The sequence below is a fragment of the Bidens hawaiensis genome, unplaced genomic scaffold (genome assembly GCF_021521415.1).
Source record: "Bidens hawaiensis isolate Kalapana, Puna unplaced genomic scaffold, B.hawaiensis_p1.1 tig00003760_1, whole genome shotgun sequence".
In the NCBI taxonomy this organism is placed as follows: Eukaryota; Viridiplantae; Streptophyta; class Magnoliopsida; order Asterales; family Asteraceae; genus Bidens; species Bidens hawaiensis.
This window is the reverse complement of record NW_027491216.1, coordinates 898,599-923,321: the sequence shown is the minus strand read 5'-3', so window position 1 is coordinate 923,321 and position 24,723 is coordinate 898,599.

Below are 24,723 nucleotides of genomic sequence, written 5' to 3'. Positions count from 1 at the left end.
GATGTGTGCCATGCAGGATTTAGGTGACAAGGCTAGATGGCCCAAGAAAAATGAAAAGTCCGGATCCAAGAAAGACAAGTCCAAATGGTGTGAATTCCATGAAGACTTTGGCCATCGCACTAACGATTATATTGCAATTTGGAAGGAAATAGGATACCTTCTCAGCAAAGGGTACCTAAAGGAACTGTTTAGAAGAAACAAGAACAAGAGTTAGGATCCTGCCAAGATACCTGAAAGGGCACCTTCTCCACCACCCGGAGCCAAGGTCGTTTCCTTTATCTCGGGAGGATCAGACATTTGTGGAACCTCATACTCAGCGGCCAAGAAGCGTTCTAAAGAATAAAGACGAACAACGGAGAAAGACCTCTCCGTACTTCCACGTTGACCACCCAAAAGATTATATCCTTCTAAGAAGATGATCAATATGATCTTCAGGATCCCTACCATGATGGTTTGGTAATTACTTTATGTATAACTAACTGTTTTGTGCGCGGGATACTTGTTGATAGAGGCAGCTCCATGAACATCATGCAACTGGATGCATTAAAGAAAATGGATATCCCTGAAACTGAGATTATCCCAAAATTCTCAGTCCTTGTAGGGTTCAGTTGCGAGACCAAGAATACCCTGGGAGATATCAAACTTCCAGTGTACATAGAAGGAGTAAACTTCTACAAAAATTTTGTGTTGTTGACTCATTGTCTTGTTGTAATGTGATCTTAGGCAGGCGATGGATTCACGACATGAAGGCAATACCCTCAACTCATCATCAATATGTGAAACTTCCAAGTCCTTGGGGGGTTATCAAGATAGAAAGTGACCAACAAGACGCCAAAGATTGTTATGCATCGTCAATGAAGTCGGCCACAAAGCCTACTCCAGCATAGCAATTACAGAAACAACCAGGGGAGGCCCTACAAGCTAGGGACCAAGAAGTAAAGGAAGTATCCTTGGATCCTCAAGATACTGAGATCAAAGTTTTGCTAGGATTAGGTATGTCTGAGGATATCGAACAAGGATTGGTATCCTTCTTAAAGAAAAGAGTCTACATTCGCCTGGAAACATGAGGATATGACAGGTATCTCTAAATCTATAATTACTCATAAACTTGGTATAGATAAATCTTTCAGGCCAGTGCATCAAAAGCGAAGGAAGTTTGCTCCTGAAAGAAACATTATCATACAAGAAGAAGTGAAGAAGCTACTCAAAACCAAGATAATAAGAGAGGTCCACTATCCTAGATGGTTGGCTAATCTAGTTGTAATCCAGAAGAAGAATGAAAACTGGAGAGTGAGTGTGGACTTCACAGACCTGAATAAGGCCGGTCCAAAGGACCCATTTCCACTCCCATACATTGATTCAATGGTGGAAGCAACTGCTAGCCACGAACTACTAACCTTCATGGATGCATCCTCAGGATTTCAACAAATTCAAATGGATCCTTCAGATCAAGAAGACACAGCCTTCATGACTCCCACAGGTATATACTGTCATATTGCAATGCCTTTTGGACTAAAAAATGCAGGTGCAACGTACCAAAGGCTAGTCAACATGATGTTCAAAGACCAACTGGGGGACACGATGAAAGTCTATAGAGACGACATGGTGGTAAAGTCAAGAAGAGCTGAGGATCATCTCAAAGACTTGGCAACAACATTTGATATCTTGGATGAATACAACATGAAGTAGAATCCTGCCAAATGTCACTTTGGAGTCAAAGCAGGAAAATTCCTAGGGTACATGGTCACCAAAAGAGGAATAGAAGCAAGCCCTGAGCAGATCAAAGCCATCTTAGATATCAAATCGCTAAGAAATGTCAAAGATGTCCAAAGATTGATCGGTAGAATTGCAGCTCTCAACAGGTTCATATCAAGATCTTCAGAGAAGTGTAAAGACTTCTATGATATCCTGACGAAGAACCAAAAATTTGAATGGGGAGAGAAGCAAGAAAGGGCTTTGGTATCCTTGAAGGAATACTTATCCTCAGCAGCACTCCTGTTGAAGCCAGTTGATGGTGAACCACTATCTTTGTACTTAGCTGTTTCGGGGAGTGAAATAAGTGATGTCATAAAGGTCAACAACACCCGATATATTATGTAAGTAAAAGTCTACTAGATGCTGAATCCAGGTATTCTTATCTTGAAAAGTTAATTTTAGCACTTATAATGGCTTCTACTGAATTAAGACATTACTTTGAAACTCAAGCTATTCTTGTAAAGACTAATTATCATATTAAGGCTGTTTTGAGAAAACCAGAAATGTCAGGTAGAATGGCAAAGTGGGCTGTAAAACTTAGTGCATACGATATTGTGTATGAACCAAGAATAGCCATCAAGTCTCAGGCACTTGCCAACTTCGTGGCTGATTTTAGCCAAGATATCCTTGATGAAGTTGAAAAAGAAGTTCAACAATTGGGCATCAAGGAGAGGTGGACTTTGCATACAGATGGAGCCTCAAACATAAGAGGAACATGCCTAGGTATCCTGCTAAAATCGCCACAGGGGGACATTATACCTCTATCTATATCTTGTGAATTTAAGGCTACTAATAATGAGGCTGAGTATGAAGCCTTGATAGTAAGCTTACAATTAGCTAAGGATATGAAGGTCAGGTATCTTTAGGTTTATGTTTATTCCTTATTGTTAGCTAACCATTTTAATGGCTTTTATGCAGTCAATGTAGAAAACTTAGCAAAATATTTAGAAATAGTTAAGCAATTAGCTATATGTTTCGAGACGTTTGATATAGTACAGGTACTAAGAGAAGAGAATGCTGAAGCAGATGCCTTAGCGAATTTAGCATCAGCTCTCAAGATACCAGACGACATCAAGATACCTATCATACATATCTTGACCCTAGCAACAAAGGAGACCCACAAAGTCATGAAGACTTCAAAACCTGATGACGATCCAGTACCCTGGACATGTCCCATAATACGGTATCTTCAGGATAACGAGATCCCAGAAGGGGAAAATCCCAGAGCTTTCTAAATAAAGGTAACCCAATATATTATCCTAAATGATTTTTTTTAGAAAATCACTTGTAGGTCCATACTTGAGGTGCTTGGAACACCATGAAGTACAAAAAGTCCTCAAGACATACATGAAGGTGATTGCGGAAACCACACTGGGGGCAGAGCTTTAGTATCCAAGATACTGAGGACTGGTTATTTCTGGCCAACAATGAAGAAGGATGCAATGAATTTCTCCAGGAAGTGTGATGCTTGTCAAAGACAAAGCAACATCTTACATTAACCAGCTGAACCACTACATCCTATCATATCCCCGTGGCCATTTATGAAATGGGGAATGGATATTGTGGTAAAGCTACCCAAGGCTCCTGGTGGAAAAGTCTTTATGCTAGCCATGAAAGATTACTTCTCCAAGTGGATCGAGGCCGAAGCGTTTGTATAAGTTAAAGAGAAGGATGTTATCTCATTTATCAAGCGCAATATCCTGACAAGATTCGGTATCCCAGCAGAGATCATTTGTGATAATGGTTCACAATTCTTCGGTAGTAGAACAACCAACTTTTGTGAAAGTTGGGGAATCAAAATGGTGACTTCAACACCAATACATCCTCAAGCCAATGGTCAAGCAGAGTTAAGTAATAAAATCATCATCAACAATTTGAAGAAAAAGTTGGGGTCCAAGAAAGGAAAATGGGCTGAAGCGTTGCCATTCGTACTATGGGCTAATAGAACTACTTCAAAAAATAAAATAGGTCAAACACCTTTCTCTTTGGTGTTTGGGGCTGAAGCTGTTATCCCTACAGAGATGGTGATTCCCACAGCGAGAACCAGCATCCAAGATACTGAATCCAACAACCAAAGCCTTTCTGAAGATCTAGACACTATTGACGAGCTCAGAGATCTAGCTAAGATCATAATGGCGGCCTATCAACAAAGAATAGCCAAGTCTTACAACAAAAACATCAGAATTCGAAGATTCCAAGTAGGAGATATGGTGTTAAGAAAGGCGTTCCAGAATACCACTAACCCAGCAGACGGAAAGCTAGCTCCGAAGTGGGAAGGTCCTTACTTGATCGATTCAGAAGCAGGAAAAGGGGCCTACAGATTGATCACTATGGAAGGTGTTCCTTTACCAAGAGCTTGGAACGCTATCCATCTTAAGGCATATTTTTGCTATTATCGTCAACTGGTATCTTCGTATCCTTAACATTTTAGGATAAATGTATGTTCCCTAACCTATCTTTAAGTTTTCACATATTTAAACTTTATTATCTCTTTATTAAGTTTACTGACTTAAGCATCGGAGGGGTGTTAGCCAGGCTAACATCCACCCCTCATCAAGGATTCAGTGTTTTGCAGGTATCCTAAGGATACGTTATCTTGACAGCAGTTAGAGGCTGATCACCTCCCACGTGAATAAGATATCCTTGATATCTTCTAAGGTTTAAAGGTCTTCAACTTTCTAACGAATTGGGTAACACCCCGCCTGGAGCGCACGATGTTCGACTATAGTTCGAGGCAGCCGGACCAGACCAGCTAATAATCCGGTTGTTGTTGGCTATAGATCGGATCCTTAAGATAAGTGGCAGATGTGTCACACATACGTACTAAGGTTTATAACATTTTCATGTTATCTAAGGTTTCGGCATTTTTATCTCACTCGCGTTTGGGATTTACCCCAGTTCTATCTAAGGTTTAGACATTTTCATGTCTCTCAAGTAAAGCCCTAGTCGCCAGAAAGTAGGCTTTATCGCCAGTAAACGGGCTCTATCGCCAGTAAATGGGCTTAGTCGCCAGAATTATATAACTTGGTTTTGACAGATTGAGGATTGGCCGAGTTACTAAAGCGCAAAAGATGCTACTTAGTTCATTCTAACTCGGATAGCACAAATTCCAAAAAGTATGATGCACGAGGATTCAACAACTAGGGACATAATGTGTAAACTTATTAACTTATTGTCTACTACAAAGGTACACATTTACATTTAAATATTTCCTTAAATTTGATCTTCTTTTGAAGTATGATCTTTCTGCTTAATTGTGTTAACTCTCATTTGTAGAAGTTTGAAACATATATCTTCGAGATATGTTATATTTAAGATATTTTCTAAGCGTATTAAATTTTACGGACATGTTTTCTACATATGCAACCCTAAGATATTATACTTTTAAATATGATAAGTCTGAAAAATATATTCTCGGGATATATTTTCCTCAAGATATATTCCGAAATTAGATAAGTTTCAAACTATTTTCGAACATGTTATATTTAAAACATATCAAGTTGATTTATCTGAAAATTACATATCAACACATAAGATAAAGACAAAAGGTTATATTATTACTAATAAAAGTGTAGAAAGTTAACAACAACACCCAGGCTTCGTTCTCAACAAACAAAAGACCCTTCCACCCAGGCACTACCAAATATCCAAAAGCCAGGATAACACGGGCTTCGTCTTGAAAACCAAGATCCCTCCACCCGTGTATCCTATTATCCTAAGCATAAATGATTTAAAGACAGGAAATTGAAATTGTTCACAAACCATCATTAGCCGTAAACAAACATCCATAAAAATTGGGCTTAGGCCTTGTCTTTATTACCTTCATCGCCCAATTGGTCACCCACCGCCTTCATCGCATCACCGATCTCCACCTCCACAGCTTCCTCAGCCACCTTCTCCACTTCACTCGGCCCCGGTTCCTCTGTACTTTCTCCATTCAGTTCCGCCAGAACCTTCATCCACGCAGCCACATCCCAGAAAGGGGTGTCAATGCCAACATCCTTGGCCTCCTTTGCCATACGAAAACGAGATTGGAAGATGGAGATTGCTGCTGCTTTCTTGGCTCCCTCAGTAACTTCCTGGATCTTTATCAGAGCATTCGCTTCTTCATGGATCAACTCTTTTCTGGCCAACACAAGCTCCTGCTTCAAGTCTTCGTTCTCCTTGGTCTTCTTCTCAAGGAGACTGGTCTTAGCGGTTCCAATCTTTAGCAATTCAGCATTACGAGTAGTGACGTCCAAAAGCCCTTGGCTCACGGCATTGAATCGGGAAGATAATAGGTCAAGACCCTGCTAGGATGTTTTATTCTCAGCATACGTTATCTTCAAGATACGAGGGTATGATAACGAAATTTATACCTGATTGAACTCAAGGTCACAAACCGGAGAGGAGTCGAAGATCTCTTGGGTCTTTCTCTTTTTAGAACCCTTGGCTCGACTACTTTCAACCTTTGGCAGGATACTGGGAGTGACATCCTTCTTCTTGGAACTTCGAGTGGACACTATACTATCAATATCGTCAAGAACGAAAACTACAGCAGATTTGCCTACAAAAAAACACAGGTTAGTGTCTCTAATTCTTAACCATTATTACTAACATACTGTTACTTATTACCAGACATATCAGATTCCTCCGAAGTGAGAGGCTCTTGAAAGTTTGATTGAAGGTGAAAGGTTCTCTCTTCCTCGTCTATGAGATAGAAAGAGTTTAGTCTGTTCTCGGTTTCTCTGCTTGGGGGAGCGATTTCAAAGAACTTCAAAGCTACAAGAAAACAAGACATGATATATTAGTTCAACACATATCAGCATACTACCTCAGGATAACCTATCCTACATTTGGTAACCCAAAGATATGGAAGATTTTCAGAGTGAGGAAGGGAATCCCTGCTAACAAAAAAGAATTGTTTCTTCAATTAATCGTTGTTCTGAGTATTTCTCAAAACAAGCGGGGTTCGGTCAGAGTTGGTCTTGAGGAGATATCGAGAAGAGCCATGGCTTCGAAGGTCATAAACGAAGGCTAACTAGAAAAGGGTAAGATCTAGGGCATGGTCAGCAATCAACCTCTCCAGCACAAATAAGGTCCTCCAAACCATGGGCATGGTTTGGATGAAGCTAAGACCAGTTTTATTGAAGAACTCGGTGGTAAAGGCCGGGAATAGGTAAGAAAAGCCGATTTTGAAGGGCAAGTACGGGAAGCAAGTCCAAGTTTTAGACACAAGGTTGGATAGAACGGCATGACTGAAAGATCTGAAGACGGTTCCCGGGGGGAAACATCCTTTGGCCTGCAGATTCACGATGTCGGTATTGTTGAAAGTGCATATTTCGTTCACGGGATTTGCCAGAAGGTTTTGAGAAACAAAATCTTCAATGCCTGAAGCATGAAGCTTGGGACTCATGATTTCTAAGGATGAAGAAGAAGAAGAGAGGAAGATTTACCTGGATAGATGAACAGATGAAGAATTGAGTTATTTATCCAGGTAAATATAAGGATAATCAAGGGTTTAGCAGGTTTCACGGATGTTCGACACGTGCAACTGATCTATCTAACATGCAGAATTCAAATTTTGAAAAATTAACAGCTGTAAAGCACTATCACAGGCGTCAATTTTGGGGACAATTGTTAGGGATCGGATTTTTGGTATCCTCAGCACGCGATATATTCAGGATAACTCAAGGGGATACAATATCCTCCGAAGAAACAGGTATCCATAATATATTATGTAACTAACGATTAAATGGTTGTTATTTATTGTTTACCAGGTCTTATAACGACTCCACGACCTCCTGAAGAATCGAGCTACTCGCCAACAACTTCAAAGAACGTGCAAAATAAGGGAAAATGGCTAGTTGTTGATTTAGTCTATTATTTCCTGTTTTTTAGGACTTCTTGTTAGCTACTCTCTTGTATAAATAGAGCTATACTTGGATCATTCCACACACACATTATCACTCGAGACTTAGTAGTACTCGCACTCTGTTATCACGATCCAGTTTAAGCTCCACCACTTGTAACTGATTTTTGTTATTAATAAACTGGTGGTGATAGTTTTCACCAACCGGGGTTTTTTTATTGTTATCCTCAGGATAACGGGTTTTTTCCTCGCAACAAATCCTTGTGTTCTAGCATTTTTGTATTCATTTCAACCATGCACCACGTCTCACTCACTAATTTGGTTACGAAATTACCTTTGTTAAATTTTGACCAAAACAATTGAATAACAAACCGAGTCGGAAAACATTGACGAACGTCAAACAAATCTTGGGAATTTAATAATACAATTGTGTGTGTGTGTGTGTGTGTGTGTGTGTATAGGATTTGGTTTATTTCAGAAGTGCTTCTTAATGCGAGAAGTACGAGAAATGAATTCAACCAATCATAATTTTTTCTTTTGTTTTAAGATTAATTTAATTGTAAGGGTATATTAGTAAAAATAGTTTTTCTTCATATAAGAAGGTTTTAAAGAAGTTACATATTAACTAATTTTAATTGAACTCCTATTTTTTCTTATAATTCAAACGGATTTAAAAAATCAAGAAGGTAACCACAAATTAATAATTTCATATTATCACCAAATTAGTGTATTTTATTTTCAATAGGTTGTGCATTCTCAGTTTGCTAATTGAATCAAATTTATTGGGTATATTATCACCAATTTAAGCTAAAACCATATGCTTTTTTTTCTTTGTTATATAATTAGACAGATCAAGATTGTAAATCAACCTTTAACATATAGAAAACAATACTAAAAACAAATGAACAATTCTAAATATATGGTAATATTTTGAATCATATTTATGATGTTTGATATTCTTTTTATCATAGTTTAATGTCTTTTGGCGTTTTCACTTTTAACATTCAAACACCATAAATTTTTTATTTTGTTTTAAAACAAAATACATAAATTATTAAATTCGATAGATTTAGCGTAACCATTGTGTGTAGTACACTTTTTTAACTATCCAAAATCATAATAACATATCATAATAATTTAACATATTAAAAAGCTAATTGTTACAAATATAACTTACACAAAGTTATGTTATTTCCCTTAACTAAACCTGCACAAATCTTATATTTATGTCTCTTAACCATACATACAACATGACCATTCCAACACAACGTGCATTTCATAGTGCATTTCTCTATTAAACTTATGCATTAACCAGCGTTGCACAAATCAAATTCGAAAATAGCAACTTTTGTAATTCTAATCAACACTAAGGGGGTGTTTGGCCTAGCTTTTATTTTTTGGTTTATGCTTATATTTTAACGTAGCTTATAGCTTATTTTCTATTATTTGATAAGCTCTTTGTAAGTGTTTGGATTAGCTTATATTCTACAAGTTGATAATAAGTTGTTAAATCTACCATTCTTTAGTTTGTTATAGTAATAAGTTGCTTCAATAAGTATTAAACTATCACCATTTGAGGCAAATGAGTAACTTACACCCTTACACAAATAAACTTCTTCAAATAAGCTAAAAAACCATCTTCAAATAAGCTTATTCAAATTAGCTTACATAAGCTTATAAGCATAAGCTTAAAAAACTAAACCAAACACCAAATTAAGCTTATTTTATAAAAAAAGCTAAAAAAGTTATAAGCTTTGTTAAAAAAACCTAGGCCAAACACCCCCTAATACCAGACACAAACATTTTATATTAAAATTTGTAAGATAAGCAGCATCGGCAACACCTTCATATACAGCTGGCTATGTGATTTTAGTCACGTCATCATTCATAATACGCTTGATATTGTTTTTCACCAAACCCAACCCAACACTCGATCTTGAGCTGTGAAATCTTTAACGCCAAATTTTAAAGAGCATATATTCCACATAACCAAACATCATACACCTGACTTAATAAACATATAATCATTAATATATGACGAGCCAAAAATTCCAATAAAAAACGTTACGAATTTTATTAAAAATAACATGACCTCACACAAAATAAAAAAACACATAACAGCAATTTTACCATCATAACTAAATATATAAATTTATATCATACACAAAGACATTTACCATACATTAAAACCTGCACATAACACCTTATACTAACGTGCAAATGTTCCACACACAAACCTGTAAACCTACACAGTACACATCTTGTATAATAAAATTACAAAAAAAAAAAATCTCTAAAACATTCTACACAACACAAAGTTTTCAACATACATCCTACAAACCCTTTAAGACCCTTTAAGAAATATACCAACATATACATAAAAGTATGTGAACCTACACATAAACAAAGTACATACACAATAAACAAGGAACAAAGTAAACCTACACAGTTAACAAAGTACATACATAAAAATAATGAGATCTTTTTTAGATTCAAGACCGCCCCAAAATATAAGATCTAAGGGTGTTTATGTTTCTCTGCTTTCGGCCTTCTTTTCTTCTGGGCATCAAAGTGACCACTATCGACTAATTTTTAAAATCAAAACATACTAGATAAAATGATGAGCCGCTTTACACATGAACTTACATCTGCACTTACAAAACCCTACACATATTACAAATTACCTACACATAATCAGACATGAACTTACACATGAACTTACGGAGCCCTACACAGATTACAAATTACCTACACATAATAAGACATGAACTTACAGAGCCCTACACAAATTACAAATTACCTACACATAATAAGACATGAACTTATACATAAACTTAAAGAGCCCTACACATATTAAAAATTACCTACACATTTTACATATGAAGTTATGCGGTCTTAGTATACAGATTGCCTACACATTGCTATGAAAAGAGTTTGCAGTTTAGGTAAAACGTAAAACTATACAGTGACCTTAAAAGGAATGGTGTAGGACTTATTATTTGACATAGGACTTGCAAAATAACATGTTCTTTGCGATTCTCTCACTTTTCCTAACTGCCCAAATAAATAAAATCATGTAACTCTTGATTCAAATAGCAAAACCAAACTGTGAAAATAATGATGAATTCAAGCTTTGTAAATTTTCATTTACCAAGTGTTGGATATGGAAATATTTTATTACTACAACTATATAATTCAACTAGAAAAAACAAAAATCAAATTTCAAACAAAAAAAAAGCTTTTGTGAAATACACACCCTCTGTAGCATAAACACATTATAAAAGCAACATAGTTTATGTTTGTTGGCCTATATTTTACTATAGCTGAAACAAACAACAAAATTTGCCTACATACCTCGAATCCTTTGCTCTTGTTTGTCACCGATTAGGTTTATAGAAACCCCCAATTCTAGTTGAGAAGAACCTAATACCTAGCTCTGATGGTCGACTCCTATACGCTTTCAAACAAAATTAGTGTAGCTAAGGTAGTCGATTCCTTGTATGATTGTGCAATTTCGTGGACGGATTTCGCGCTAAGAATCTGACGAACGGTTTGGGAATGAAGGGAATGAAACAAGGGAAGGAAACAAGGGATTAATGACTTTACAGATTTTAACCCTACACATCGTTACAATTTTGCCCTTTTTAACAACAAACATCAAATTAGATTATCAAGATATTTACAAAAATGCCATCCTTTCTTTTCAACCATTGATGTGTGTAATCAATGGGTGAGATTCATTTCTTACACTTCTCGCTGTAATATCACTTTTCGCATGATCCATCCCCATATACACACACACACACACACACACACACACTTAAAAACAAAAATCCGAAAATTCGAAACGGGTCGGGTTTTCGGGTTTGAAAATAACGAATGTTACAGGATTCAAAACTTTTGAGAATTTCGTCCCGAAATTAATAAAAATAAAATTTTAAAAGAAAACAACTCATCTGATGAGTTGTTTAAAAGTTTTAGCGATTTTATATACATATTCAGATAAAAACATTAACGTCGATCCTTGAATGACCCGAAAGACGCCACAAACGGGAATATGCTAAGGACACTTATATATAGGATGTACCAGCGGCGTATCCACCATGCCCTTATCATATTTCATTTTTCCTGTCTTCCAATATCATTCCCGGTTTCGAGTTATTGCACACAACGTACTTATTATGTCTTCTATGCGAGTACTTGGATAATTACGTGTCGACCCATAATTACCTTTGTCGTAGGATGGTCCATATAATCCGTCCCATTGTGTGGGTTTGGAGATATAACAAGTTTTGGTCAAAAATTGACAAAGGTTATTTTGTAACCAAATTAGTAAATGGGACTCGGTGCTTGTAAATATGGCTTGAACACATAGATTTGTTGCGAAGAAAAAACCTGTTATCCTGAGGATAACAAGAAAAACACCCCGGGTGGTGAAAACTATCACCATCGATTTATTAATAACAAAAGTGGTTACAAGTGTGGAGCTAAAACTCGATCGTGATTACAGATAATGCGAGTACTAGTAAGTCTCGTGTGTCAAGAGTGTGTGTTTTGATCAAAGTTTGTAGCTCTATTTATAATGAAACGAGTCAAACAACTATTGCCTATAATTTAGGTAATGTGAGACCGAATCCAATTAGCCGTTAATCATTCAATCTAACACATTTTCCTTATCGGCCACATTCTATTAACAGCAAGTCCGAGTCTTCAGCTAGTTTCGATAATTTCTTTGACATGGCAAACAAGGAAAGTAGCGGACGACGTGTTAGTTATATAACATAATTAGGATACCTGGCACCTTGGAGGATACTGCATCTAGGAGTTGTTCTGAATATAATGTTTGCTGAGGATACTGAAAATCCGAGCCCTAACAATTGTCCCCAAATTTAACAGCTGTAGATATGGTTTACAACTGTAAAATTTTTGAATTTTGAATCTTCACATGCGTGGTGGATTCTTGATGCATGTGTCAGCCGTCCGTCCTTTGAGTAAACCCTAGGCCGACCTTATAATTACTTGGATAAATAACATTTTCACTCACTTGTACTTCTATCCAGGTAATCTCTTCTTACTTTCTTTCCTTTATCTTCTGGAAACTATGAGTCCGAAGCTCCGTGATTCTGGTATTGAAGATTTCGTTTCCCAAAATATTCTTACAAACCCCCGTGAACGAGATATGCACGTTTAATAACAATGATATTGCAAGCTTACAGTCCCGAGGCTGCTTCCCTCCTGGAGCCGTTTTCCGACCCTTCGATCCGGCCGTCTTATCTCATCTTGTCTCTAAGAACTGGGTTTGCTTTCCGTTTTTGCCGTTTAAAATCGGCGTTTCTTACCCATTCCCTGCTTTTACTACCGAGTTCTTTATTAGAACCGGTCTCAGTTTTGCCTAAACCATGCCCATGGTTTGAAGGACCTTGTTCGTTTTGGAGAGGTTAATTGCTGACCATGCCCTCGATTTTACCCTTTCAGAGCTTGCTTCTGTATATGAGCCACGGATCTTCAAGATATCTTCTTAAAACCTAATCCGGCCGAACCCCGCTCATTTTGAGAAACACCCAGAATAATGACCAGCGGAAGAGACAATTCTTCTTTGTTATGAGAGATTCTCTCCCACAACCTGATACTCTTCCTTATCTCTGGGTTTCCAAAAGTAGGATACTTCATCTTGAAGATATATGTTGATATCTTTGTAACTGATATTTTGTTTTTTTCAGCTTTGAAGTTCTTCGAGATTGCCCCTCCCACCAATAATACTGAGAATAAGCTTGCCTCTTTCTTTCTTATTGATGAGGAAGAGAGGACATTTTATTTCCAGTCAGGCCTTCAAGAACCATCTCTGTCCGCGAGCTCCGTTATGTCTGGTAAGAACTACTGAGATATTAGTAGGACATTTAAGGATCAGAGATACTAACCTATATATTTGTAGGCAAGTCTGCTCCTGTTTTCGCTCTTGACGATATTGACAGCATGGTATCCACCCGAAGCATTATCAAGAAGGAACCCGTCCCCAGCTTTATCCCTCGACCAGAAGGCAGCCGAGCGAAAGGTTCTAAGAAACGAAAAGCAAGAGACCAGTGACTCCATTCCTGTGCATGACATTGATTTCCATGATGCTATGAGTAAGACTCAACAGATATCTTTCCCTTTCGTCTCGATTTCCTATATCCTGAGGATAATATATATTGAGGATTCCTTATCCTTGTAGGGCCTTGAGTTTCTTTCCTCCCGGTTTACTACCATGAGCCTTGAACTTCATGAAGCCCACACCCGCATCTCTGAATTGGTGAAGATAGGGACCACAAAGACCAGTCTTCTTGACAAGAAGATCAAAGAGCTGGATGACGTGAAACAAGAGCTGTCAGTGGCCAAGGAGGAGCTGATTCATTAGGAAGCGGAGTGCTTGGTAAAGGTTCACGAGGTCATGGAGGGGGGCGAAGAAGTCGGCTGCTGTCTCTGTATTCCAGTTCCGGCTCAGGATGGCTAAGGAAGCAAAGGATGCTGGTCTGGATACTCCCTTTTGGGATGTAGCTGGTTAGGAGAGAGTCTTGGCTGAGCTTAATGGGGAAACTGTGGAGGAAGCTGGTCCGAGTGGAGCGGAGAAGGCTGCGGAGGAGGCTGTGGGGGTGGCGATCTAGGACGCAGTGAAGGCGGTCGGTGGTGAGGTGCAATTGGGCGATGATAACGATAAAGAAAAGGCTTGAGCCCAATTTTTTTATGTTTTTGTGTTTGTTGGTCTGATGCTAGGTTATAATGGTTGTTGAACAATTTTTATTTTTCCTGCCTTGAACAATATTATGCTTAGGATATTAGGATACATGGGTAGAGGGATCTTGACTTTCCAAGACGAAGCCCATGTTATCTTGACTTTTGGACATCTGGTAATATTCGGGTGGAGGAATCTTGGCTTTTCAAGACGAAACCCGGATGTTGCCTTTTTAATTTCCTACACCTATGATTAGTAATAATATAATCTTTTGGCTTTAAGCATTGTGTTCAGTAACTTATAAGTTTTAGAATATTACATATCTTTAATTTTTTGAAATAAGTTGTAGGTTCCCAGCCGGATCTACACGGAATATCTCGTTCTACGTAGGTGCGGAATCCCTACGTAAAACGATACGAGCGTAGAAGACGATACACGTTAACACGATCAAACACACGTTACAATAAACAAAGACACGCTGTATTGCAACTGGAAACACGTGATTCACTGATCACCGATTACACACACTGAATAACTCGTAAACTGAAACTCTAACTCGATTCTAAACTCCTAACAACTAAGCCGTAACCTAGCAGTTTATATAACACGACAACTTCGCCTAGCATGTTTAGGCGAAGTTGTCCCTAACTTCGCTTGTTCCACAAGTTCGCCTATATCAGCGAACTTGTGAGAACTTCGCTTACATCCAAAACACAAATCCAACTAACTCGATTACAGACACTATATACTGAACTACTGACATCATGTACCAACAGACTCCCCCTTGGCAGTAGCTTCATATCTCTATCTTCAAACACATGTCTTGTAATCTTCAGCAATCTTGTATCTTTCATCTTCAAGCATGAACTCCTTCTCGTACACAAACTGATACAACTCTTTGATATTTCTTCGCTTCTTCTTTCCAAGCAGGAATATAAAATATCTTTTTCTCGTTCAGCACCTGCAGATCAGCTTGAGATAAATTCACCAAGTGCATCGGATCATACACTCTCAGCAGCTCTTGTTCATCTTCATCCTCCATTACTGCCTCAGCTGTTTCACAATCTACATACCACCACTTCAGATCTTTGAGCACATCCTTGGGCATTTGTTTCATCGGCACTTCTTTAAGACACCGGATCGGCTTATACTTCATGATCATCCAAGGCTTGCCATCTGCTCTCATTCCTCTATCTGTGTCTTCAACAAGCTTTCCTTTCTGTGGTTTCAACAGCTCGAACTTCTTCTCCTTTATACTTTCCTTCCAAACAATCTTTCCAATGACCCTAGTCATGTTATCATCACTCCTGTTTATCAACCCCAATATGGCTAAGTCCTTCACTTCACACTCAGGCGATGTATTCAACGATCTAAACAGTCTCTTGAAGTACTGAACCCCATCATACCTTTTAATCACAAAGAGCCTCAACTGCTCATCATATAACCAGCATATAATCCCCTTTTTCGATTCAGCATAACCTCTAATGTTGTAACTTTTCTTGAACATAGTAGGGACCGCCGGTTTCTTCGTTTTTACAAACCACTGAGCGTAGCCTTCTTTCCATCTTGGCTGCTCTTCCCATTCCGTCTCATCGCTTCCCATATCTTGACCCATATCTGCCTTATCAACTTCCGGAATCTCATGCTCAACATTCTCCTCTACAATCTCTCCCTCTTCAATCTCATTATCAATAACAATCTCTGCCCCAATCTTCTCTATCTCATCAACCGGTAACACATCCTCATCACCTATAATATCATCATCCATCTCCTCAGCATCCACAACTACCACCTCATCACCCCCTGAACTGTCGGTTTCTTCGTTTTTACAAACCACTGAGCTTAGCCTTCTTTCCATCTTGGCTGCTCTTCCCATTCCGTCTCATTGCTTCCCATATCTTGACCCATATCTGCCTTATCAACTTCCGGAATCTCATGCTCAACATTCTCCTCTACAATCTCTCCCTCTTCAATCTCATTATCAATAACAATCTCTGCCCCAATCTTCTCTATCTCATCAACCGGTAACACATCCTCATCACCTATAATATCATCATCCATCTCCTCAGCATCCACAACTACCACCTCATCACCCCGTGAACCGCCAGCTGCACTTGTTGACTCCCCCTGAGATGTGGAAGTCCCAAGAGCTTGTTCAGTTCTTGGCAACTCTCCACCTGCACCTTTCGATGCATTGGGATCATCGTCTCGATCATTACGCTTCTTAGTCCTCAGCTCATCACCCTTACAGCCCGTCTCCCCCTGAGATGCCAAGAACTGTTTCAAAGCATCAATTATTTTTCCATGTTCGATCAGCAGGGACGACTGTATCTGATTCTCTGCAACGAGGCGCTGAATAGCATGGGTCTGGATAAGATTTACCCTTGATTGTTCTGCCACGACCCTTTCTAGCGCTGCTATTCTCTCCGAGTCGGATAAGGTTGCATTGAAATCAAACCTCAGATGTGATATATCTTGAGTGTACTGAGGAGGGATTTCCAATGTAACCGGGACCTCACAAGTAGGCGTAAACGTAACCGCAGGTGGTATCATAACTGACAACCCTGCAGTAGCCACAACTGTCGACTCAATAAATCTTGCCACGACCTCCGTTGGAGTAAGAGTTGGAGGTGGCAAAGATACAATCTCCGGAGTCGAGAGCTGGAATGAAGTGGGTGGGATGCCAAAAGAGGATGAAGTAGCCACCACGAGAACGTCCGTGGCGCTTGTCCCTGTAACAGGCAATGATGTAGGGACTATAGTCATACCGGACAGTGCGGGTGGAGTGAAACGTACCACCCTTGAGCTCTCACCAGCTCCCGAACCTGCACCTGTCCATTCCCTTCTCGATCTACGAACCAACTGATGTAAATCTTCTTCAAAATCTGAACCACTGTCATCATCGTCTCTCTTTCTCTTCCCTTGAACCCTTTCTTGTGTTACTAAAATCCGTCTCGCTTCAGCCACATTCACACTAGAAACCCGGGCTACCGAGACCTGTACATTTTCTTCAGGATCAACACGATCCATATCAAAAAATCCTTGACCTCCAAACGCTTCATCAAGGTCTACATTTTCCTCCGGTGACACAACAGGAGCAGCAGGTATAGCTTGTTGTACCTCAGGTGGTTGAGGTGCTCCAGCCTGTTGTGGTTGAGGATCCCAAAACTCGTCCCCTCGAGCTGGAACATACTCTGGGTTGATCAAGTACCCGAATAATGGAGTTTGTCGAGGACGGAGCTCAGGCTTGCTTCTTGCACTCGATGATCTACACTGAGCGAAGATCCTCTTGCTTACACTTTCCACATATCTAATTGGGCGGCGCTGAGGTAACGTGGGAGCAACATGATTCAAGATCATTTGTAGGAATCTTGGATACATAAGAAATCTCTCACGCGCCACCGCTCTTCTCTGACGATCTATCTCGTAAAATACCATCTGACTAAAGCTGTAACGCCTATTGTAAGTCAGTGCAGTCGTCGGCCGACTGCATGGTCGCGCCCATCCCATCTGTACCAGCCTTTCTCCCCGACATACACACGATCATCACGTGCATGAGAAAGCGCCACTGGTCTAGCAAGAACCCCTTGCGTCTCTGAGTATCCCCCAAAGGACCAGAATATCCCATCCTCAGAAATGCACCATCTCGGAATGGAGCTACAAAGTCTGTAGGATCGTCTCGCGTTTCATCCCCAAGCTGTAAAGCCACCCTGATCTGTTCAGACGAGAACTGAACTATCTGATTGTTAACCGTTGCACGCATAACCGGGGGCTCGACTCGAAAGTCATATTCCACTGTCTGCCAGAAATCTTCAATGTTTGGCAAAGATATCGGCAGTGTTGTGGTAATCGCGTGGAATATACGCGAGCGAAGTAGAAACATGATGATCTCGCGGAAATCATCAACACCGCTCGCATCCGGGTCCAATGTGATGTACATGTTATGCCCCGGGAAAAACTGTCGGTTGTTGTCTCCACCTTCATCACCACCTGCACCACCTGCTCCAGCTATAGCAGCCATTTCTGCAACCAAAACAGTCTAAGTTAGAGAATCGTCAAGGCAAATCACAAGTTCGCCTGTTACCATGAGCGAAATTATGATTTATTCTGTATAAGAGAAGTTAGAGGTGGGGCGAAGTTGGGAACAACTTCGCCTCAACTTGAACTTCGCGTAATAAATGTTAAATAAAAAGGGCAAGGCGAAGTTAATGATAACTTCGCCTAACCACAACTTCGCCTCATATACTGTTACATAATTAATTATCAGGCGAAGTTAAACCTCAGGCGAAGTTAAGAATAACTTCGCCTAAACTGTAAGTTCGCCTGAATATGAATCGGCAACAGTTAGACGTTCAATACGACGTGTAGTTGGTGAATTTGGAGATTGAGGATCTCGTAAAACATGTTTTTGAGACGATCTAGACGAGCAAGTTGATTACGACCACGTAATAACAAGTTTGAAAATCGGGTGTTGAGGTTTCGACAAAACAGGGTCGTGAATAGGGTCGATACGACCTTTGATTTACATCAATGACATAGATTATACGATACTACAACCCTACACACCTTTAATCGGAATAGTAGTCGAGAAAATCAACACAGATTTGATTCGAAAGATAAGTTCACTTAGGGTTACGGAAATAAGTTCGCTGGTTTATGAAAATAATAACAGTTTGACCAGAAAAATATCTTTATATAGGGTCAAAGTTATACGAGCGAAGTTATGGATAACTTCGCCTATTGCAGGCGAAGTTATGGATAACTTCGCTGATATGAAAATTTTCACAACAAACCCCTATAATTTGAACAATTTGCAATTAAGTTTTAAAACATCCTTTAAAGCGTTAAATGATACGATCAAGACCAAGTAACCAGATATAAAATCATACAACTACATTAGTAGAAAAAATTTAAAAATAAAGTACATGGGATCAAATTTCAGTCTTGACAGGGACTACCACGTTTTAGAAAAGATCCGAACAGGAATCATACTAATTACGTGACTGTCACACAGATCCATGTTCAGCTGTATTATGACATAAAGAAACAGGTTGTAAGTAGGTAAATAACTTAAAATGGTTTTCATTGCTTCTGTGATACGGGTTAGGTTCAATTAAGCTCAAAATTTAAATGGGCAACACCTCAGAGATTATGATGCCGCCTATCTATTCTCAAAGCGTATTTGGCTTTCCCCAAGTCACCCCGAGTTGACCTCGACCCGTAGTGTTTGATAAATAGTAAGTACTCTTCGATCTTTAGACTCTTCTTCCCGTTTTCTTTCTTACATCTTGATTGAGAAGTATTAACATTATGAACTCTAGAATGTCTCAATAATACACATTTTTTTTTTAAATATTTACACATCTTCAGAGTAGTAAACAACTGCAAGTCCCGAATCTGGATCACTGCAGTTTCTTGACACGCTATCTTCACGGGAATCAGAACACTCACGGGCTCGTGTATGACTGGGTAATCGCTTTTCTGCCTATCATTCGGAAAGATATATGCGGAGACATACACAACTCTTAAGGAGTTTCCACGTAAAATCGAGGAGATTTAGTTAGTATCACTTCTACTTTTACGCACCATAAAAAGCTACCATGACATACAATGACTGTTCTAAAGTCCTTTAGGCCTAATAACTTCACTAGTTAAGCACACAGAATCAGTATATCTATCACTTTCCAAGGTTGGATCAATTTTCTGTTAAACATAGTAAAGGAACTTCTTACGAAGTAGTAGACTTGAAAAATAATTTCATCTCCCTAAAAAAAATTTTAACTTCTATCGCCCCGATCAAGTCGAAGTCTTCAGGTAAACGGCTATCCTGAAGATCCAATGGATCAGCTGGACCGACCACATACAAGTATGTGTCCTTCTAACTAAGTATGAACGACTAATTTTAAGCGAAAGAATTAAAAACACATCATAAACCGCCCCGGTCACTTTCAGTCATCTGGTTAATGGCTATCCTCATATTCTACAAGTAGAAATGAGGACCAAACATATCCGAAGATATGTCCTTCAAACTGAGGCAACCAACATAATTCTAAGCGATAGTGATTTTTTTTTTTAAAACAAATACAAGAAAACACGGTTACTCGGGATTGATCATCCCATTCAGCTCAACAAGGTTTTGAAATCGAGTTTTGTCAAACGCTTTAGTAAACAAGTCAGCGAAATTATCTAACGTATCAACCTTTTTGAGCACGATCAATTTCTTCTCAGCACAATCCTGTATAAAATGATGACGGATGTCAATGTGTTTAGTTTTGCTATGGTTTACGGGATTGTTAGTTACTGAGATAGCAGCAGTGTTATCAATGCAAATAGGAGTATGAGTGAAATTCAGACCATAATCGCGCAATTGTTGTTGTATCCAAAGAACCTGGGAGCAGCAGTTCGATGCTGCCATGTATTCTGCTTCACAGGTTGAAATGGCGACTGAGGTCTGCTTCTTGCACTGCCATGACACTAATCTGCCTCCAAGAAACTGACATCCACCTATTGTTGACTTCCGATTCTGATTGCATCCTCCATAATCAGAATCTGTGTAGGCGACTAACTCCAAGTCTCCTCCTTTCGTGTACCATAACCCTAGCTTAGGCTTGCCTTTGAGATAACGCAATATCCTCTTCACACCCTTCAAGTGAGATTCCTTTGGGTTTGCCTGAAAGCGAGCACAAAGACAAACTGCAAACATAATATCAGGTCTAGATGCAGTTAAGTACATTAAAGAACCTATGATTGCCCGATATTGGGTGGGGTCCACGTCTGCATCACTATCTGAATCAGCACCCAGTTTATGGTTGACGCAAACTGGAGTATCAAATGGTGTGCTGTCCTCCATCTTGAAGCGTTTGAGAACGTCTTGGACATACTTAGTCTGATGAATGAACATCCCATCTTTCTTCTGATCAACCTGCAATCCTAAAAAGAAAGTTAGTTCACCCATAGCACTCATTTCAAACCTCTGTTTCATGATGGCTTCAAACTCCTGACACATGGCGACTTTTGATGCAGCAAAAATGATGTCGTCCACGTAGACTTGAACCAGAAGAAAGTCTCTTCCATTTCTCTTAACGAACAGTGTACTATCTATCCTTCCCCTTTCAAATTCATTCTCAAGCAAGTAATCGGATAGAGTTGCGTACCAAGCACGAGGGGCCTGATGTAGCCCATATAGCGCTTTACTTAGCTTGTACACGTGATCAGGAAAGTCTGGGTCAGGAAAACCCGGAGGTTGCTCAACGTACACAACCTCATCGACTTTACCGTTAAGAAACGCACTTTTCACGTCTAACTGGAACACCTTCATCTCCTTGTGTGCCGCAAATGCCAAAAACAATCGAATCACTTCCAATCTCGCCACAGGAGCAAACACTTCATTGTAGTCGATCCCCTCTTGCTGATTAAAACCCTTTACAACCAGCCTCGCCTTGTTCCTGATAATTATCCCTTTTTCATCTCTCTTGCATTTGAAAACCCATTTGGTGCCAATCGCATGCACATTCTTCGGTTTGGCAACCAAATTCCATACCTCCATCTTCTTGAACTGGGCTAACTCTTCTTGCATGGCTTCGACCCACGAGCTGTCCTTGAGAGCCATTTGATAGTTCTTTGGTTCAATCTGGCTGATGAAGCAGGTGTACAAGCATTCGTTAATGATGCCTGTATCTTTAATGCTTGTGTAAACACAGGTGTGCTCATTCAAGCTTTGTCTTGTTTGTACACCGTCGGACAGATCACCTATCACGTTCTCCAAAGGGTGATTTTTGTGAACTCTCGTAGTCGGAACCGAACTGACTTGCAGATTGTCTTCCAGGTTCGAAGGTAGCTCATCAATGGGTGATTGTTGTTGTTGAGAGTGAAACGGATTGAAGAATTCCTCTTCTGTAGAGGCAGCAGGGGTATCGACAGTATTTGACGAGGAAGGCTGACATTCATCATACTGCGGTCGTTGCACATAATTGTCTTCCTCATCATAAAGAATCTTCGTAGCAATTCTCTCATCAACTTCTGCACAATCCAAGTAAGGCATGTTAAAAGATTTAAAAAGCCTATCATAGTCGAAAGCCCCAGCGGGTCCCGTGCTTGGTATTGGTGATTTGTAACTTGTGATATCAGTGTTACACACCACCTCAACCTTGTTGGTCGATATATTAAAGACTCGCCTGTTGGGAGTCCCAACAACATATCCGACTAAAATACCTTCGTCAGCTATTCCACCAAATTTAGAATTTGTCTTTAATATCGAACACGGGGACCCGAATGGTTCAAGACCACTCAAGTTAGGCTTTCTCCCATGCATAAGTTCATAACATGTTTTATTCAATCTTTTAACAGTTAAAACTCTATTAAGGATATAACAGGCTGTAGCAACAGCTTCAGCACAGAACACCACAGGAAGTTTAGAATCAGCCAGCATGGTTCTGGCTCCTTCAATTAACATTCTGTTCTTCCTCTCAGCCACTCCATTTTGTTGCGGAGTATACGGAGCGCTGTACAGGTGGTCTATCCCTTTCTGTAAGCAGAAGATCTCCATCTGATAGTTTTTGAACTCTGTCCCATTGTTACTCCTAATGTATTTAACCTTTTTCCCCATAATATTCTCAACCTTGGTAATCAAATTTATTACCATCTGCACCGTTTCATCCTTTGTCTTCAGGAAATATACCCAACAATATCGAGAGAAATCATCAGTTATCACCAAGCAGTATGATGTTCCTCCTAGGCTTTTTACATTCACGGGACCGAAGAGATCCATGTGAAGTAGGTCTAGGGTACTGACTATTGAATTAACCTTCTTGGTGTGATGGGATTTCTTGTGTTGCTTTCCCTTTTTGCACGATAAGCATTGGTCTTCAAAGTTGAAATATTTCAAGGGAACACCCAGCACCAGCCCATTCTTGACAATGTAGTTCATTTTCCGAAGATGAATATGCCCCATTCTTCGATGCCATAACTCGGACTCCGATTCAGTTGCTTTTGACAGAAGACACGATTCTTCTGTTGCCATCTCAGTCGACCTCATGTCCATAACATACGTATTCTTTTCCCTTGGAGCCTTCATTACTATCCAATCCTCTGGTATCTTGAAACCAGGATACAGTACGATCGCTTCATTCTTGGTAAAGTGCACAGTGTAATCTTTGTCACAGATCTGCGATACACTCAGCAGATTATGCTTCAGTTCTTCAACGAAATTCACTTTCTCTAACGTCATTTTACCATTAGTCACCGTCCCAATTCCAGTAATCCTTCCACCACTCTCTCCAGCAAAACTCACTCTTCCTCCCTGAACAGGTTTCCATTCGTGTAACAAATTCTTGTTACCCGTCATGTGCCGGGAACAGCCGCTATCTACAACCCATAGATTGTTTGCAGCCCTGTTCAACTGTTCCTGCACGATTAAAGCAGAGGATTAAAATCTGGGGACCCAAGACCTATTGGTCTTGGGTCGATACATCCCGTACTTTGGCTGTCCAAAGTTAGTATTAGTATGATATCTGTAACTCCTAAAAGGATACCTTCTTGTAGATTGACTATGAGGCCATCCAAACCTTCGTGAATTAAATGAATTATTACTCATGATTTGGTTGTTAACAGGGAAAAACTGAGATCGATTTCTTTGAAAACCTGGATTAGTCCAATTTCTGAACTTTGATGAGTTTTCATTTTTACCATTATAGTGATTACTGTTAGTTCTGTTCTCAGTTTTCGAAGGCCTCATACCTCTGAATCTCTGCTTCAGAGGGAAATCAGCAATCAGGTGTCCTAATTGATTGCATCTGAAACAACTCCTGTGTTCAACTTTCTTATCAATAGTTGTTTTAGATGTTGAGGCTGCATTACTGCCCGTTTGTCTAACATATGGTGGGACATACGGGTTTAGTGGAGAATTCTTTTCAGTTGGTTTATGTTCCTCTCCACGTTTTGGTAACACTGCCTCATCTTTTATCTCACTCGACTCGGATGACTTGTCCGAATTTGATGAGACAGGACTAGGAACAGAAATCTTAACATTAGAAACAGGCTTACTCGTTTCGCCTTTACTAACTTCTGGATCTTTAATCGTAACCTTAACCGGAACTGTCTGACCAATTTCAACATCAACAGATTTCTGATTACTAGGATCATAAGTGTAGTTATGATTATAAGGTGGTGGAACTTCATGATATCCAATTCCTCCCCTTTTAACTGGGGAACTTTGATCACTTACGAGGTGATAAAGTATAGCGGAGGAATTTCTAAATTGCTCAAGTTTTTTGTTTAGTTCCACCACTTTCACCTGGTGATCAGCTATCTGTTTATCCCTTTCAGCTATTAGTTTGGTTTTCTCTTCTAACACCTCATAGCTAAGATCAATTACTTGTATTTTCTCAGCTAGACTGGCTTTAAGACTTCT